This window comes from Xenopus laevis, chromosome 1L, assembly GCF_017654675.1.
Source record: "Xenopus laevis strain J_2021 chromosome 1L, Xenopus_laevis_v10.1, whole genome shotgun sequence".
Taxonomy (NCBI): domain Eukaryota; kingdom Metazoa; phylum Chordata; class Amphibia; order Anura; family Pipidae; genus Xenopus; species Xenopus laevis.
The window spans coordinates 22,952,301-22,972,713 of NC_054371.1; the positions used below are offsets into that span (position 1 = coordinate 22,952,301).

Sequence of the window (20,413 nt, forward strand, 5' to 3'; positions counted from 1 at the left end):
TATACACTACTACAGCAGTGGATACGGAATATATTATTGCTGCTTGAAAAACGTCACTCGGGTGGTGTTTCTGGAGACGGTATTATTATTGATATTTAGACAGAATGTGAAAAAGCTCACACAGCTAGATGGCAGTTGTTTGAAGAACACACTGGGCAAACAATGCCTACAAGGTCAACGTATACACTACTACAGCAGTGGATACGGAATATATTATTGCTGCTTGAAAAACGTCACTCAGGTGGTGGTTCTGGAGACGGTATTATTATTGATATTTAGACAGAATGTGAACAAGCTCACACAGCTAGATGGCAGTTGTTTGAAGAACACACTGGGCAAATAATGCCTGCAAGTGCACTACTATTGGTGCACTACTATGAAGAACAGCAAACAGCACTGTACACGTTAAAGAACAGTAAGATAAGTAAAATAAAAAAAAAATTATATGTATATTAAAAAAAAAAAATTCTCGGGTTGGTGCTGCTGAACTACTAGGAGCAGCACAGTAGCACACCAGTCCCACTCCCCAACACTGCTAGACTAATAGCACTGGGCTCTTATAGTAGCAACTAGCAAAGTAAAAAAACAAAAAAGAAAATAAAAGCAGTCCTTACAAGGACTATTGGGTTATTACAGCAGTCAGCAGATGAGATCAGTGCCCACAGCAGCTACATACAGAGCACTGCAGTAGAAGGTAGATTACTAGCCAGCAAAGCTACCTAACCTAAAATGTCCCTCAAATCCCTGCAGACTTCTGTCCCTCCAATACAGAGCAGTATCAAGTAGATTACTAGCCAGCAAACTTACTATCAACTGTCCCTCAAATCAGTGAAATCACTAACAGCTCTCTCCCTACACTAGCTCTTCCAAGCACACACAGGCAGAATGAAAAAACGCTGCAGGGCTTCAGTTTATATATGGAAGGGGGGTGGTCCAGGGGGTGTGGGGGTGGTCCAGGAGGGAGAGCTTCCTGATTGGCTGCCATGTATCTGCTGGTCTGGGGTGAGAGGTCAAAAAAAAGCGCCAGGTAAGGCGAACCCAAAATGGCGAACGTCGCGCGACGTTCGCGAACATTTGGCGAGCGCGAACAGTCGATGTTCGCGCGAACAAGTTCGCCGGCGAACAGTCCGCGACATCCCTAGTATTAACTTTAAGTGTAAAGCCTAGTCAGTTGAGTGGCCCAAAGCCCAATCAGGGGGTGTATAGTAGTTCACACTTGATGTTGATTAGGAAATCATTTAAAATTTAGAATTATTTGCTTAAAATGGAGTCTATGGGACATGACCTTCCAGTAATTTGGAGCTTTCTGGATAATGGGTTTCCAGATAATGAACCCATACATTTTTAAAATAATAGAACATGCACACCTATACAGTATTCCTGTAATCTTCGACCAGTACTGTAGTAGAGCTAATCGGCTTCAAAAGTTAATGGTTGGACAACAATTTGCTGAATTGGTCAGTAAAGTATAACTATACCCAGTTGCGGGCCAAGTCGACCAGGTTCCCTAGGCAACCCGGCCGACTACGTTGCCCCCCCCCCGCTGAGTACGCGCGAGTGTGTATGCGCAAAAGAGTGCAAGCTCCGAGGACGCGCCAGTGTGCATGCGCAGAAGATCGGGGCCCCCCTTACAAGTTAAAAAAAATTGGGGCCCCATAATTTTTTTTTTTAAAAAAAACATTGGTGGCAGGGGCCTATAAAATATTAAAATAATACATTGGTGGCCAGGGGATTAAAAAAAAACAAAAAAACACAAATTGGTGTTCAGTAGAATTGAATCGTGGCTTCAGGACTTCAACTTTGCCGCCTTTAGTGACTTTGGGTCTTTTCTCCGCTTCGGGAGTTCGGCTTCAGCTATTTTCGTAGCTTCGGGTGCTTCGGCTGTTCTCAGCACTTCCGCATTTGGGCTGTTCGGGATGGCTGCAGGCTTCGGTGCTCTCAAGGGGGGCCCGGCTCTTTTCAAAACTGCAGCACTGCTGGGCCCCCCTTCATTGCCCGGGCCCGGGACACTTGTCCCCCCTGATGGTGGCCCTGGATAGCAGGTATACTATGGAGAGATGGTGCCTATAGTAGCAGTAGAGAAGGCACAGGCTTACACAGCAGATAACAGATAAGCTCTGTAGAATAAACAGTATCCTATTGTAAAACGTATCTGTTATGTGTTATGTAACCTATGCCTTTCCCCCCTTTCAGCTTGTATGGCTACACAGCAGCTTATTTATCGAAAATATAGTAGAGTTCCTGAAGCAAACACACCAGTGTTACCAACACACAGCAAAAGTTCTAATTATATTTTAATTACTTTAATACACCTTCATTTTTTGGTGTTACTGTTCCTATAAATAAAATTAGTGAACCAGTTCTATTTTTACTGCAAACTCTGCAAAACAACTGCCACGTGCCTCACTAACACTTCACCAAAGTACTTACTTAGCTAATGCAAATGCACAAGATTTACTAAAAAACAGGCGGGACATCACAATTCTGCTTAATAGGCCTGCCCCCCAAAAAATGTTTAAAAATAGAAATAATAGAAAAGAAAATCAATAAAATAAGACCTTTTATATTTATTAAACATCATAGTAACACTGCAAACAAGTTGCATATAAAATGAATTTTTGTCTAAATTTCCCTGCAGCTCAGAATGCACAGAAATTACTTCACTTGCAGAAAGGGGAAGATATACAGAAACACGCTCAGTAAATAAATAGAACTTTTATATTTAAGGAGGGGCCCATATTGCAGATACAGGCCAAATAAAGACTTTAGGGGAAGGAAGAGTTGAAACCAAATGCCAGAAAAAGAACAACATTTTGCAGAAGGAAATAGAAGAGAAGAGAGTCGCATGAGAAAGTAAGGATAAGCTGAGGGGCAGGATACAGTAAGTTGTACAGAAGGGAGAGGATATATACAATATGTAGTACAGATGAGTATGGCTAGAATAAGTAGTACAGAAGGGTGGGTATACGGCAATTAGCACAAAAGGTAGATGATACAGTAAGTAGTACATAGAGGAGAGGACACAGTAAGTAGTATATAAGGGTGAGGATACAGTAAGTAATAGAGAAGGGTGAGGATACAGTAAGTAGTACATAAGAGTAGGGATATAGTAAATAGTATTGAAGGGTGAGTATACATAAAGTAGTACAAAAGGGAGAGGATGCAGGGAGTGGAACATAAGATTAAGGACACAGTAAGTCAGGGGTGTCCAAACTTTTTGCAACGAAGGCCAGATTTTCTGAGGTGAAAATGTGTGGGGTCCAACCATTCAGCCCGACATTCTTTGAATCATTATCATTTAACTAATTTAAAGAAGGAATCACGTAGCCGTAGCAGTAATATTTGGGCATATTAGTGAAATGATCTGCCACTTGGTCTGTACTGCTGCCTGTGTGCTGAAGGTGTTAGTAATAGACACATACTGGAACATAGTGACGCTCCACTCTCACATACTTCTTTAGTTTACTGTACTGGCACGTCAGTATGTCTATAGCACCTTCAGCCCTAAAGAAGTATGTGAGAGCGGAGCATCACTACATGTCAGTGTCTATTACTAACACCTTCAGCACACAGGCAGCAGTATAGACCAAGTGGCAGATCATTTCACTAATGTGCCCAAATATTACTGCTACGGCTTTGTGATTCCTGAGCTGGCAAACCACATTATTATTCATTTCATGATGGAGGCTGAGGGCCAGTGTAAATTTGAATACGGGACCTGACTTTGGACATGCCTGCAGTAAGTAGTTCAGAAGAGTGAGGATACAGTAAGTAGTACATAAGATTAGGGATATAGTAAATCGTACTGAAGGGTGAGTATACATAAAGTAGTACAAAAGGGGAAAGTATGCAGTATGTAGAACAAAAGATTAAGGACACAGTAAGCAGTTCAGGGTAGAACAGAAAGTAAAGGACACAGTAAGTAGAGAAGAGTGAGGATACAGTAAGTAGTAGAGAAGAGTGAGTATGCAGTAAGTAGAAGATTCAGGATACAGTAAGTAGTAAAGAAGACTCAGGATACAGTAAGTAGTAGAGAAGTGTGAGGATACAGTAAGTAGTAGTAGAGAAGAGTGAGGATACAGTAGGTAGAAGACTCAGGATACAGTAAGTAGTAGAGAAGAGTGAGGATACAGTAAGTAGTTCAGAAGAGTAAAGATACAGTAAGTAGTAGTATAGAAGAGTGAGGATACAGTAAAGTAGAAGAGTGAGGATACAGTAAGTAGAAGAGTGAGGATACAGCAAGTAGTAGAGAAGAATGGGGATACCGTAAGTAGTAGTAGAGAAGAGTGATGATACAGAAAGTAGAAGACTCAGGATACAGTAAGTAGTAGAAAAGAGTGAGGATACAGTAAGTAGTAGAGAAGAGTGAGGATACAGTAAATAGTTCAGAAGAGTAAAGATACAGTAAGTAGTAGTATAGCGGAGTGAGGATACAGTAAAGTAGAAGAGTGAGGACAGTTAGTAGTAGAGAAGAATGAGTATATAGTAAGTAGTAGTAGAGAAGAGTGAGGATACTGTAAGTAGAAGACTCAGGATACAATAAGTAGTAGAGAAGAGTGAGGATACAGTAAGTAGTTCAGAAGAGTAAAGATACAGTAAGTAGTAGTGAGGATACAGTAAGTACTAGAGAAGAGTAAAGATACAGTAAGTAGTAGTAGATAAGAGTGAGGATACAGTAAGTAGTAGAGAAGAGTAAAGATACAGTAAGTAGAAGTAGAGAAGAGTGAGGATACAGTAAGTAGTAGAGAAGAGTAAAGATACAGTAAGTAGTAGTAGATAAGAGAGAGGATACAGTAAGTAGAAGACTCAGGATACAGTAAGTAGTAGAGAAGAGTGAGGATACAGTAGGTAGTAGAGAAGAGTAAAGATACAGTAAGTAGTAGTAGATAAGAGTGAGGATACAGTAAGAGGAGTGAGTGTAAAGCCAGTAGTACATAAGGTGAGGATTAGGTGAAGATAAAATGGGCAATAGAGTGAGGGTAGAGTAAGCAGCACAGCAATACAGAAAGTGTAGGATAGAAGAGGATAAAGTGCAGTACAGTGTGACTGAGACTAATGAGTTGAGTGTGCGGATACAGTAAGAGGCAACAAGTGCAATAGGTTGAACAGGTAACCGCACAGTAGAGGTGGGGCTCTTGCTCCGGGAACCGCCCATTCCAGCCGGTGGGCGGGGCTAGAGCTCTACACCCAGCGTTGCTTGTTGGGGAGAGTTTGCCCTTCCTGCTCGTAGTGTAACTCTGCTGTAGGCTCTCGTTGGACCAGGAAGAATGGCGATTAGCAGCGACTTCGTGTGAGATGCGATAAAGACGTGTCACTACTGAGCCTGCTGTTGCAGCTGTCCTGCTTCTCTCTCCAGGTACTGCTTTCATATACCTACATGTCCTACTGGGGACTTGATACACACCTGCTGTCACTCTAGCACTGCCGACCCCTATATACTGCTTTACTTTACTGCCGACCCCTATATACTGCTTTACTTTACTGCCGACCCCTACATACTGCTTTACTTTAATGCCGACCCCTATATACTGCTTTACTTTACTGCCGACCCCTATATACTGCTTTACTTTGCTGCCGACCCCTATATACTGCTTTACTTTGCTGCCGACCCCTATATACTGCTTTACTTTGCTGCCGACCCCTATATACTGCTTTACGTTGCCGACCCCTATATACTGCTTTACTTTGCCGACCCCTATATACTGTTTTACTTTGCTGCCTACCCCTATACACTGCTTTACTTTACTGCCGACCCCTATACACTGCTTTACTTTACTGCCGACCCCTATACACTGCTTTACTTTACTGCCGACCCCTATACACTGCTTTACTTTACTGCCGACCCGTAAATACTGCTTTTCTTTACTGCCGACCCCTATATACTGCTTTACTTTACTGCCAACTCCTATATGCTGCTTTACTTTACTGCCGACCCCTATATGCTACTTTATTGCCGACCCCTATATGCTGCTTTACTTTACTGCCGACCCCTATATACTGCTTTACTTTACTGCCAGTATAGAGTGCTGCTTTACTGCCAACCCCCTATATACTGCTTTACTTTACTGCCAGTATAGAGTGCTGCTGGCTAACTGAAAGCTGCTGCTGTACTTCTGTTGTTGGACTACAGCTTCCATCCAGCTGCCAGAGTGAATATTAGGCTATTGGTGTTGTGCTGAGTCTGGAGGTGACTGCCTTTAATTATTGGTACATTATGGAGTGTGTCAGGGACTGTAGGTAACACAATATATCTTCTGTTGTAATTTTAATTGCATTATTTTGTATCTATATTTAATTGCATTCTGTACCAAATACTGAGCAAAATCATTGTTTTTGGTACTAAAGAAATTGCACCCTACCTTCATAAATCAGCAGTTTGATGTTTTGCACAGGCTGCGCTTCTTTCTGAATGTGCCCCAAGGGCCTGATGCAAAAAACTGGCTTTATGGAACACTAGACATTAAGCCTGTTAAATTAACGGGCTCTAGATGGTCTGTGGGGCACATTAGTAGCGCAATCCCAAGGACACAGGGACTGGACGCAGAGACACTTGGGGGCAGCCATTCAAAGGAGAAAAGGCACAGGATACACATCAGATAACAGATAAGCTCTGTAGTATAAAATGGGATTATTCATAATTTATCTGTTATCTAATGTGTGTCCTTTGCTTGAATGGCTGCCCCCATGGCTACACAGCAGCTTGTTTATATAAACTATAGTAGTACTTATCAGTTATCTACTGTGTATCCTGTGCTTGAATGGCTGCCCCCATGGCTACACAGCAGCTTGTTTATATAAACTATAGTAGTACTTACCTGTTATCTAATGTGTGTCCTTTGCTTGAATGGCTGCCCCCATGGCTACACAGCAGCTTGTTTATATAAACTATAGTAGTACTTATCTGTTATCTACTGTGTATCCTGTGCTTGAATGGCTGCCCCCATGGCTACGCAGCAGCTTGTTTATATAAACTATAGTAGTACTTATCTGTTATCTACTGTGTATCCTGTGCTTGAATGGCTGCCCCCATGGCTACGCAGCAGCTTGTAGTAGTGTTACTGAAGCAAACACACCAGTTTTACCAGGCAACAGTAAACGATACTGTCATTTCTTTAAAACACTTTCATTTTTTGGTGTTACTGTTCCTTTAAAGTGACATCACAAGAGAAGTAGAGCTTCTGTTCACTTCATTTCCATATATATATATATATACATATTCAGTCACTAAATCATATTGCTATAGGTATTTCTGAACAGGACGCCTTATATATCAGCATATAATTGTTTATCCCTATCAGTGAGAGCAGCCATGATTGCTCTAACGAGGTTCGCTGATCCACAGTCTCAGTAAGGAAAAGTGCCTTTTAGTGGGGAGAGAATAGCCCAGGGACCAGAGCATTATGCAGGAAGCAATGCACAGTACATATGTAACACACACACACACACACACACACACACACACATATATATATATATATATATATATATATATATATATATATATATATATATATATATCTATATATATATATATATATATCTATATATAAAATACACAAAAGCCATGAATATCTTGTAAATTATATCCTCATAAACGATGAGTACTGATGTCATCAGTTATAAACAGTGAGTAGTGTTATAATTTCTGTCACATGACTCACTGAAACGTGTGTATTGTAATACATAACATACCCCCAGTTGCAAAATATGAGGATATTAGAAGTTACCTTGGAGATCCATGACCTGTATAAAAACATGCGGCCTTCAGCCTTGTGTTTTTATATGGTCATGAAACTCCTCTGTAACTTATTATCAGTGCCGGCCAAGTCGACCAGGCGCCTAGGCAACCTGGCCGACTACGGCGCTCCCAATCGTTCACACATGCGCAGAAGAGGACGAGTGACTGTGCATGCACGGAAGTGCCGAACCTGTTTGAGTGCGCATGCGTGAAATCGCTGGTGCCACGCAAATGCGCATGCGCGGAAGAGTGCATATATATATATATATATATATATATATATATATATATATCTATATATATATGAGCTTGTTTATTAGTTAACATAGGCTGACAATCGGACTGATATATGATTTGTAGGATTATTGAACCTAGCAACCAAAAAACATTGTAATACTTCCTTGAAAGGGATTTTATAAAACGAAAGGCTTCCAGGCTTAGGTATTCACAGCATGCTTCTGATGAAGTGACACAATGGTCACGAAACGCGTCGAGCGCACATCCCCTGCCCGCTGGTGATTTTAATTCATGTCCAATAAAGCATTTACAGTTTTAAACGTTGGTTATCCGCGTGTCAACTGATCTGGTGGAGAGAGTCTTTGAATTTTGTGAGTTGCTGTTTGCCGCGGCCAGTTCCTTAGGACACCGGCATGCAGATTCCCCGCTAATGGGCTCATTCCGCCGGTTTGTAACTGCTCCTGTGAACTCTCTATTCACAGCATAATGTAAGTGCCTGGAGGCAAGTGAACTAAAGCAGACAGGCTCCAGCTCTGACTCATTACAGTTTGACTTCTTCAGTAAAATGGACTTGTCAGTTCCTGTAAGAAGCCTATAGGGGGCGACAGATAATGAACGGAGAAGTGTTTCGGTAAAGAGAGGCCGCTATCACTCAGGGCTGGCTCATACACCCTACATTTGGAACTGCTCAGGTGCCTGCAGGTGTCAGGGAGATAACCAGGGTTGCACCAAATCCACTGTTTTAGGATCCGGCCAAACCCAGAATCCTTTGAGAAAGATTAGGCTGAATACAGAACTGAATCTGAACCCTAACCTGCATATGTAAATTAGGGGGAAAAGAGGGCAAAAGGACAGAAAATGTTTGACTTCCTTGTTTGCGTCAACGAAAAGTCACATGACTTTTTTGGATTCGGTGCATCCCTAGAGATAACCATATACAGGCAGTCCCCGAGTTACATACAAGATACGGTCTGTAGGTTTGTTCTTAAATTGAATTTGTAGGTAAGCTGAAACATACATTTACTTATTAAATGCAACTTAGACATTTGTCTTAACATAGTATTTTGTATCTTTCTCTGCATATTTATTTTTACCTTTCTGTGCTCTGCAGTAGATAACACACACCAGAGGGGACTGGTGCAGGGGGGTTTATTAAAGCTAAATGCTAATAAAGGCCAAGCAAACCACAGTGTCACTGTAATAGCCTCCGTCTGTAAGTGTGAGTTGTATGTAAGTCTGGTGTATGTAACTCGAGGACTCCCTTTATATAAGAAACTTGTATATGATATATATATATATATATATATATATATACACACTGGATGCAAATTGAGAATTTTTTTATTATTATATGATTAATTAGATATAAACATGTTTGTTGTGAAATGTGGATGACTTAAGGTCAGACAGACCGAGTCGGCAGCTTATTGGCCCGTGTATGGGGCCCTCCGACGGGCTTCCCTGACCGATATCTGGCCGAAAGTCGAGCAGATGTCGATCGGACGGGACTAAAAATCTGTTCGTTGATGCGGTCCCGCGATCCGACCACCCGTTAGCCATCGTTAGGGCCCACGATCGGATCAGCCCTATATTGCCCACCTCAGGGTGGGCACACTGGGGAGAGATCCGCTTGTTTGGCGACATTGCCAAACGAGAGGATCTCTCCGTGTATGGCCACCCTTACACACAATCAGCACGTAACCAAAACCCTTCAACTCTATGTGCATCCTCCAGTTAAGGCATTCTTACCCTTTGGACTCTGATCTTGTTTATAGGAAGAATGCAGAGGAACTGCCAATATGCCAATCTCAGGGCAGACAGTCCCTGCAGTAAAACCGGTTATTATTGCCTGTAACTAGGATCTTTGTAGACACTGGCTTGGAATTCCATCATCCTGACCTCAGCTGCATTGATTGGAGAATCCTCCCATTCATCCCAGTCTGTCCCAGCAGCAGCAGCTAAGATTAGTCAGAGCAAGTTGCTGTTGTGTTTGGAACAATCAACCCAACTTTCTTTCTGTACTACAAAAGCAGACAGTGTCACCTTTTTAAAAATTTTTCAGGAGTCCCCCATATTTCTACCCCTGGTGGGGGTGGAGCGAGGGTGTGGTAATGTATGTCGTGGGCGTGGCAAAATAAATTACCTGTATTTAGTTTCCTGTAGGCTGAGATGCTTCATCTCCTTATTAGGAACAGACGGGGGGTAACCCAGACTGAAGGAGTTTGTTTTCTAACTGAACTCTACTAAGTAGGGTCGCCATCAGGCGGTATTTTACCGGCCTAGCCAGTAAAACACCTGCCAAGGCCATGGTCGGTATTACAAATTTACTGGCAATTTGTGAAACCCTTAAGACCCATTGGCCCACCCCCAATCCCCAGAAAACTTAAAGGGATACTGTCATGGGAAAACATGTTTTTTTTTTTCAAAACGCATCAGTTAATAGTGCTGCTCCAGCAGAATTCTGCACAGAAATCCATTTTTCAAAAGAGCAAACAGATTTTGTTATATTTCATTTTCAAATCTGACATGGGGCTAGACATATTGTCAGTTTCCCAGCTGCCCCCAGTCATGTGACTTGTGCTCTGATAACCTTCAGTCACTCTTTACTGTTGTACTGCAAGTTGGAGTGAAATCACCCCCTCCCTTTCCACCCCCAGCAGCCTAACAAAAGAACAATGGGAAGGTAACCAGATAGCAGCTCCCTAACACAAGATAACCGCTGCCTGGTAGATCTAAGAACAACACTCAATAGTAAAAGCCGAGTCCCACTGAGACTGATTCAGTTGCATTAAGTAGTAGAAATAACAGCCTGCCAGAAAGTAGTTCCATCCTAAAGTGCAGGCACAAGTCACATGACTGGGGCAGCTGGGAAACTGACAAAATGTCTAGCCCCATGTCAGATTTCAAAATTGAATAAAAAAAAATCTGTTTTCTCTTTTGAGAAATGGATTTCAGTGCAGAATTCTGCTGGAGCAGCACTATTAACTCATGTGTTTTGAAAACAACATGTTTTCCCATGACAGTATCCCTTTAACTTTTGTCCTCCTTCTGGCGATCTTTGCAATGCGGCCCGCCCCCTTTTACATCACGGCCCGCCCGCTTTTGTTCCCGCCCCTCACCAAGAGTTAAGACTTTTAGGAAAAGGTGGCAAGCCTAAGTGCAGTAGGGGGTGCTTTCATCATTCCAGCAATCAGTTCAGTTTCTTTTTGTAGGGTTTGTTACTAAGGCCCCAGAAACAGTCTGCCATGGGTCACAGGTTGGCCATCTCTGTGGCTGCCGCTGCCCCTTACCTGCTTACTTTATCTGCTTTGAAGCATTAAAGGGAAAGTATACCCTCTTGTTGAACATGAACTCAACGAATAGGGATTGTGCTAAACATACATTTTGCCTATTGTTGTTTTCACAAAGATGTCTATTTTTTTAATTTCTTGAGCTAAATGGGACAAACAGGGGAATTGAAGTTTGCTCTTGCAAGGAAGATCATTCCCAGTGCACACATAATCCTCCTGCATACTGGATGTCTACTTATCTGGACACCAAAACACAAAAAATGATGAAGGGGGGAGTTCTTTATCTATAGGTAAACTAACTCAGCTAATGGTCAAATGTGTGTGAAAGGAAAACAATGGCCCATTTTACTGCTTTATAATACAAATAAGAGATAGTGTAACAATCTTGTTAAAGTGGAACCCTGGAGAGACAGCTGGTAGGGTCCCTTTTGTGTAACTAGGGTTGCCACATTGCCGGTATTTTACCGGCCCGGTTTGTAAAAAAAATAATGCTTCATGCCATTGTTATTAATAGGAAAAAACGGCAAGACTATAGGAAGGCCGGTATTTTTTTTTTTTTAGAAAAGGTGGCAACCCTACGTGTAACAGGGAGAATCCCTATTGACCCCGGTATTCACTGATGCCCTTTTGGGGCCCCGGACTTTCTGCTGTGGGGAGGACAAGGCATCTGGACACTTCTGGGGTAAACGCGGTACAGATTAGGTGCAGGCAAAGACGAACACAGGACCAGGCCAGAGTCAGGTCAGGCAGCAGGAATCAGAGTCGGTAGTCAGGCTGAAGGTCAAAAACCAGATTAGCAAACACACGATAGCTTTAGTAGGATCTGAGTAACAGAAGCCAGCTTGGACAATGACTGAACGGAGGAAGCACTATTTAAGGGGCAAGAAACCAAACCAGAAGCATGTGCAGTGAATCAGCAGAAAAGAAGATGGGGAGCTACTGGGGCATCTTTGGAGACAAAGATCTTTACTGCTAAAGGCCTGTAGTTGCCTTGGGCTGGTACAGAAGCTCAAAACATAATGTACAACATTTATAGCCTACTTCTTTAGTTAAGCATTAGTTCTCCTTTAACCTTTTTGTACTGTGTTGCATTGGGGTAGGCACAGCTATCCAGGCCCATAGTGGTGCTGTGGTATTTAAAAGTTGGAAAGATGTAGAAGAGAAAAGGCAAATATCTAAAAAAAACTATAACAAATAAATAATGAAGCGCATTTTCAAAGTTGCAGGGAATAAGACATGCTATAAAATACTCAAAGTATTAGTGAGCCACCCCTTTAAACTATAATGTACAGTATTGGTAAACTTGGTTCGATTCAGAAATGCAACTATAGTTTATATAAATATCTTTGTGTAGCCATAGGGGCAGCCATTCAATCTGAAAAAGAAGAGAAGGCACAGTTCACAAAGCAGATAGCAAATTAGCTCTATAGAATTCCATTGTGTTCTATCACAGAGGTGATCTATTATCTGCTATGTAACCTGCACCTTTCCTCCTTTTACCATATTCAATAGCTACCCACCTTGCACTATTATACTACAACTAGTTGCTATGGGCCCACTCACCTTGGCAACCAAGTAGTGGTTTGAATGACAGACGCTATGATGAATAGGAGGGCTGAATATAAAACGTACAAAATAAGCCTATCTCTGCATTTTACACATTAGGATCTAAACTAGATGCAGGAAAAACGAGACTGAATTATATGTGAATTACTCCCCTTTCAACTGGAGCAAAATCATGGGTCATCCCCAACTGCCAGGTTCTGATTTATAAGCAATAAATAATAATAAACACCAGGAGATATTCTGGCGGACCTTTGTGGGCTCCACCACTCAGGGTTTATGTGAAGGTGTTTGTGCTCCAGATGGGGGTTAGTAGTTACGGCAGGCATGGGGGTGATCACTGGTGGTAAAGTGGGGGGGGGGGAAGGGGTGGTGGGAAGGAAAGGAGTTGTTGGTGGCCAAGGGGCCCTGAAGGTCAGGTTCTCTGGTGGTCCCTGGGTCTCCAGTCCAACACTCTTTTTAAAAATAAATAATAATAAACTTGATTTAAAGAGGATAAAGCAATTTGCGTCAACACTTTGTTTATTTATAGGCTGTTTTTTTTTTATAGTTTCACTTTTACATGTAGAAGGATAAAAATAACCCGCAGGAAATGTGTCTTCCTCCTGTGAACAACAATGAAAAAACCCCGTAACCACAACTATCTCCTTCTTTGCGTGTGCCAATTTGATAATGAGCGTGTTCCGATCACAAAAAAAAAACGAGCAGTTAACGTCTGCAAGGAAATGGGATGCTCACAGAACGTGCTGCTTGTGCTCTCGGCGATCAGTGAGCCGGCTCAGGAAATGGAAACATAAGCCATAGCTGTGTATTAAAGGGCACGAAAACACCAAGAAATGTTATTTCTCTTGTGCACTTTTGCAGTTTGTGTAAGATTTTAAAGTATTCATTAAAGTAATGTCATTGCATGATTTAGACATTAAAATGCTCTGGTTTGCATTTTCGGATTGAATTTTACTCCATGAAGTGACAGGTAGGGATGGGCAATGGGATTTGACAACCGGAAATTTGGATCTTAAAGTTACCAGGAGCAAAATTGTTTCCCCCTCGTGTAACTAGTAGGGCTCTGCTCCCCGAGGCAAGTTTCTCCTCGCTTTTGAATCAGGTATTGGTCGCTGTTGTTTTATTGAGTATGTAATTTGTATGTTCAATGTATCCACCCATTTATAACGCTGCAGAATGTTTATAATATGCTTTACATACTTTATAATATGTGTAAAGGCACAGTAACACCAACAAATTTAAAGGGGACCTGTCACCCAGACATAAGAAGCTGTATAATAAAAGTCCTTTTCAAATTAAACAAGAAATTCAAATTCCTTTTTTATTAAAGCATTCATAGCTGTTGTAAATGCAATTAAAAATCTTAGCTGTCAATCAACTACTGCCTGCCCCTCCTCTATGCCTTAGGCATAGAGGCGGGGCAGACAATTACTTTCACTTTCCATTCAGCACTTCCTAGATGTCACTGCTCTCCCCACATTCCCCCTCTCTCTTCACCATTTAATTGTGTAGCCAGGACATGGGGATGGACATCAGGTCCCCCATTCTGGTGCACAAACAAAATTTTGAGATGATGCAAAGTTTGCCTTAAAGGACCATATAACTATATAAACTATAGTAGAGTTTCTGAAACAAACACAGCAGTTTTACCATTCCAGAGCAACAGTACATTATGTTTTAATTACTTTAAAACAAGGGGACCTGTCCTATTTTATCACGTTAGTCAAGCAAAATGAACTTTAATTACACTATATAAATTATTTGAATCTTGTTTCCTTAGATCTAGCAAGCATGCAGGAGCCATTTTGTGGACACTGTTATTAAAGAACCAGTAACATAATTTTTTTTTTTTTTTTAAAAAACTAGTTTCCTTTTAACGAAAATAAAACACCAAGACAGTTTTAACTTTTGAATCGCAAAGCTTTTATTAAGAAATTACTTACCGATTCTCTGCGATCCATTGTGCGGCGCTCAGTTTCTCCTCCCTGCCTTGTATAGGAGATGGCCAGGGAGGAGAAATCGAGCGCCGCACAATGGATCGTCGCCGTGTTGCTGGTTCTGAAGAGGAGCGCATGCAGAAATCGGTAAGTATTTTCCTAATAAAAGCTTTGTGATTTAAAAGTTAAAACTGTCTTGGTGTTTTATTTTCGTTAAAAAGAAACTAATTTTTTTTTTTTTTTAAATTATGTTACTGGTCCGCAAAATGGCTCCTGCATGCTTGCTAGACCTAAGGAAACAAGATTCAAATAATTTATATAGTGTAATTAAAGTTCATTTTGCTTGACTAACGTGATAAAATAGGACAGGTCCCCTTTAAATGTTTTAAAGTAATTAATTACTTTTCCTTTATCATGGCTGCCCCCACTGCTATTGCAAATATACATGCTTTCATTGAACATTTATTGTAAAATAAAGTAAAAGAAGAAATCCTTCTGGGTATATTTTATATTTCAAGGTGTGGTTTACCTTTAATTTAACTTTTAGTATGTCTATTGGCCTTCGTTTTTTCTTTTTTATCATTTTTTAATTATTTGCCATTTTACTCTTTCCAGTTTTCAAATGGGGTTCACTGACCCCATTTAAAAAAAAATACAATGTAAGGGTACGAATTTTTATTGCTACTTTTATATCATCTTTCTATTCAGGCCTCTCCTATTCATATTCCAGTCTTTTATTCAAATCAATACATGGTTGCTAGGTTAATTTGGACCCTAGCAACCAGATTGCTGAAATTGCAAACCAGAGAGCTGCTGAATAAAAAGCTAATGAAAAATATTACAAAATGAAAACCAATTGCAAATTGTCTCTGAATATCACTCTCTACTTCATACTGAAAGTTAATTTAAAGGTGAGCAACCCCTAATACACAAGAAACAGGAGGTTCTACAGTGCAAGGGCAAGAATAGTGGGATTCCCCGGAGCTTTATGGTAAGTATGTGCTGTCAATTCCGCAGGTTAGACAAACAGCATAAATAACAGCTCTGCCACTTCCTATTCAATGAGCTGTAACAGCCAGTAATTGGGCAGGGACAAGGAAATAGATAAGTAGAAAATAATAAATGTTTGTACAGGCCATGGTGCAGAGGTAAGGTCAGATTTGTCTACTCTTCGATTCTTCTAAAAATACTAGAAATACTTTGAGGACAATGGGACGCGACACGTAATGTTTTGATCATTGCTCCATGGTCTCTTCCCCTTTAAAAAATAACAGGATGCCTTTGATACTACTCATTAAAGTGACACTTTATATTCTCCTCCTTTCTTCTGGCTAAAAATCTGAGCCTTTAACCTACTCTCCAGTTGAGTAAATAGATGACGATGGCAGACGGCTGAAATAAATTATAACACAACAGGAGGACAAAGAGACATGATTGAAAGATTGTGGCTAGCACCCCTTAAACTGGCCATAGATGCAAAGATCCGATCGTACGAATCACCGTATGACCGGACTTTCCCATCTCCCGACCCGCCACTAACCATTCAGATCAAAGTCTTACCAGTCAGATTAGTTAAAGAACAGATCAGCAATATTCTGCCCCTGACAGCAATCGTACGATATCTATGTCCAACCAAAGCTAGTGACAGTCTCCCACTGAAAATCGATCAAACGACCGATCTCCGCCGGACGAAAAATGTCGGGACTCTCCACACACGTTCCGAAAATTGTATGAATCCTCGATTCATACGATCAGATCTTTGCGTCTATGGCCAGCTTAAGACAACAGCAGCCTAGGCAGGACTGAAACTGCAAACTGACCCAATAACAAAAGCAAAATTATATATATATTAGGGATGCACCGAATCCAGGATTCGGTTTGGGATTCTGCCAGGATTCGGCCTTTTTTAGCAGGATTCGGATGCAAATTAGGCTTTGGTTCTGTATTTAGCCCAATATTTCTTCGGATTCGGGGTTTCGGCCAAATCCAATATATATATATCTATATTTATATATATACACATTTTTTTTCTTCACCTGCTAATATTTCCATTAGATAAAAAAATGAAGACTAAATCCTTTTATTTCAATATTTTTTTTTTTTGTCACATGATGCCAAATTTCAGTGGCACTTAAGGTTCTTTCTTAGAACTTCCAGGTGGCAGTTGTACATAGGAGCTTGTGGATTCTAGAAGGCACCATATAGCAGCCCATGGATGATTCCTGAACTGTGTTAATTAGCAGAGATCTTCCTCATTCACTTATTTAGAACCTGGGCCCCCCACCCCCAGGTTACCAGGAACCCAGGTATATAATCGGCATCTGCTATCCAACTGCTGACCTCTCTGCCCCAAAGGGTAACAATGTTTTTGGTTATTTCTTAAATCTTAAGGAATTTTTTTTTAAAAAAAAAAAAAAGGTGAAATTCCCACACTCGGTATTTATATAAACGCAGGGGAGCTGTTCCACTTTTTCGGTGTTTCAAAGTATTCTAAAAGGAAGTTTCTTTTTGTTTCATTTGCAGTGTTTGTAGTGTCAGGTAGAAGGATTTTCCCTTGAAGGACCATTATATGTGTATATAATAATATATATATATATATATATATATATATATATATATATATATATATATTATACTTTGTATATAAGTCATCCTGCACACACACAAATGACCCAAAACAATTCACTGGCGTGCTTGGAATGAATAAATTGGCAGAAAAATGCTGGCTGCCTGTTCTGGGCTGAATAAAGCTGTTTATAGAGCTGCTTAGCTTGTGTGAGAATAAGAGAAGTTTGAACGAGGCTCATGTTCTTCATTCACTGCATGGTTCCTATGTATTGTGCTTCCTATACAAACCCTAGTAATCAGCCTATGGATTTCATTGCAGAAAGGTACTTAAAGGGATTCTGTTATGATTTTTATGATGTAGTTTTTATTTCTAAATTACACTGTTTACACTGCAGATACGTCAGTCTACAATATAACATTTAATTCTTGAACCAGCAAGTGTATTTTTTTTAGTTGTAATATTGGTGAGTAGGTGCATCTCAGGTCATTTTGCCTAGTCATGTGCTTTCAGAAAGAGCCAGCACTTTAGAATGGAACTGCTTTCTGACAGGCTGTTGTTTCTCCTACTCAATGTAACTGAATGTGTCTCAGTGGGACCTGGATTTTACTATTGAGTGTTGTTCTTAGATCTACCAGACAGCTGTTATCTTGTGTTAGGGAGCTGCTATCTGGTTACCTTTCCATTGTTCTGTTGTTAGGCTGCAGGGGGGAAAGGGAGGGGGGTGATATCACTCCAACTTGCAGTACAGCAGTAAAGAGTGACTGAAGTTTATCAGAGCACAAGTCACATGGCTGGGGGGCAGCTGGGAAACTGACAATATGTCTAGCCCCATGTCAGATTTCAAAATTAAATATAAAAAAATCTGATTGCTCTTTTGAGAAACTGATTTCAGTGCAGAATTCTGCTGGAGCAGCACTATTAACTGATGCGTTTTGAAAAAAACATGTTTTCCATGACAGTATCACTATAAGGAAAATATTAATGAGCTGGAGAGAGTGCAGAGACTACGAGCAACTAAACTGGTAATGGGGATGGAAAATTTAATTTATGAGGGTAGACTGTCAAGGTTGTTGTTGTTTTCTCATGATTACTCTCAAACCAGAGGCCCCCAATTTTATTTGAAGTAGTTTAGGTGGTTCTTCACAGTGAGGACAGTGTTTTCCTATGACAGTATCCCTTTAAAGGGCAGCTAAGGCAAAGAGTCATATTTGGCCCATATCATACGTTAGGCTGTATCAGTAATAAAGGTGACCCACAAACTAGTGGACACATATCATTTTCCAGGGACAGCTGAACATTAAAATCAGTAGTCGGAATAACAGGTTATTGCACTCTCGGTGTTTTATTTATCTCGACTGTTTGGCCCTATGACCTGTTATGCAGTGAAACTAGAAGTAGGAAACAACAGACAAAAAGCAGCACATTTCACTTGGTCTGTTTCCTCATCTTACACAGAAGTGATGTGGGGACACCTTTCTCAGGAGAAGTGGCTCTTAGATTAACGGTTCACTTTTGTGGTCCCTTCCATACTTGGCATGATACTAAGCAGTTGAGGAGAAGGAGTCCTGGACAATGCATGAAGAATGAGGACGCAAACTTGAGAAAAAATGTACACGTTCCTTTCTATTCTCTGCACTGCTTCTCCTGACTCCTGAAACACTGCAGTAAAAATGAACTGTCCTCCAGCCGAATTTTCCATACTGGGGGGATAAAAGCTGCCAGTTTAGTTTTCTGGAGGACCCGTCAAAACTGCTATTTGGCTAAAAATCAGGCAGATATCTATTGGTCAGGTTTAAAAATGAGGAATGATAATTGTTTTGGTGGTCATCTTCCAATAGGTCCCAATTATGATCTGGTCCTTGGCCCAGGGACCTAAAGATCAGATCATGCTGATTTGGCCTTCCACTTTGGTGGCCCCATTAGGTAAAGATCTGCTGACTCACCAAATAAGCGAATCTGACTGTAGGGACAACTTTACAAGCGGCAGTGCAGAGAATAGAAGCAGTTGGTGACAGTAGGGAAAATAAATACCAGTTGGGTAAGGGAATCGATGGTATTGGTGTACAGGAGTGGATGACAATGTCATAACTAGTGATGAGAGAATATGTCCCATTTCACTTCGCGAAAAATTTACGAAATTGCGAATAAAAAAATTCTGAAATGGGGGGAAATTTGCGTAACGCATCGGTCAATGGACGTGATTTTTTTTTTCACGCGCAACAATTTTTTACTCGCTTGATCATTTTTCTCGTTCCAAATGCGTTGAAGTCAATGGGCTTTTTTTTCTTATTGCAACTTTTTTGTCCAAATGCATTAAAGTCAGTGGGCGTTTTTTCGTATGGCGACTTTTTTTTGTCTCAGCGACATTTTTGTTGTGGCAAATTTTTCTGCAGCATATTTTTGCCGCAATTTCGCAAAATATTTGCAGATGCCGAAATGCGGAGTTTCGCCACGAATACATGGTTGGCGAAAAAATTCGCTCATCACTAGTGAAAACTGAAGTGGCACCAGTTTGAGTGGGATAAATGAATGAGAGGCACTAAGATAAGTAATGGCTTACCAGTGGGATAAAGGAATTGGAATCAGCAGACTAATTGAAAGGATGTCAGTAGCCCAAGGGAATGAGTAAAATGGGCTAAAAGAAAGAAAAACTAACAACGAGCTAAAGGAATGGGTGGTAGTAGGCTAAGGGAAAGGTTGGTATGGTGTAAAGTAACAGCTGTGAGTAGGCTAAGGGAAAGGTTGGTATGGTGTAAAGTAACAGCTGTGAGTAGGCTAAGGGAAAGGCTGGTATGGTGTAAAGTAACAGCTGTGAGTAGGCTAAGGGAAAGGTTGGTATGGTGTAAAATAACAGCTGTGAGTAGGCTAAGGGAAAGGCTGGTATGGTGTAAAGTAACAGGTGTGAGTAGGCTAAGGGAAAGGTTGGTATGGTGTAAAATAACAACTGTGAGTAGGCTAAGGGAAAGGTTGGTATGGTGTAAAGTAACAGGTGTGAGTAGGCTAAGGGAAAGGTTGGCATGGTGTAAAATAACAGGTGTGAGTAGGCTAAGGGAAAGGGTGGTATGGTGTAAAATAA

At 40.9% G+C, this 20,413-nt stretch overlaps 1 protein-coding gene across 1 annotated transcript in view; it reads left to right on the forward strand.

Moving 5' to 3' along the window:
- The first annotated feature begins 4,734 nt into the window (after positions 1-4,734).
- The window catches only part of sh3bp2.L (SH3-domain binding protein 2 L homeolog), a 63,796-nt gene continuing 48,117 nt past the window's right edge, over positions 4,735-20,413 (forward strand). The window contains exon 1 of the mRNA XM_041587618.1: positions 4,735-5,356. The gene's annotated coding sequence lies outside the window, so the exon portion shown is untranslated. The remainder of the gene's footprint in view (positions 5,357-20,413) is intronic.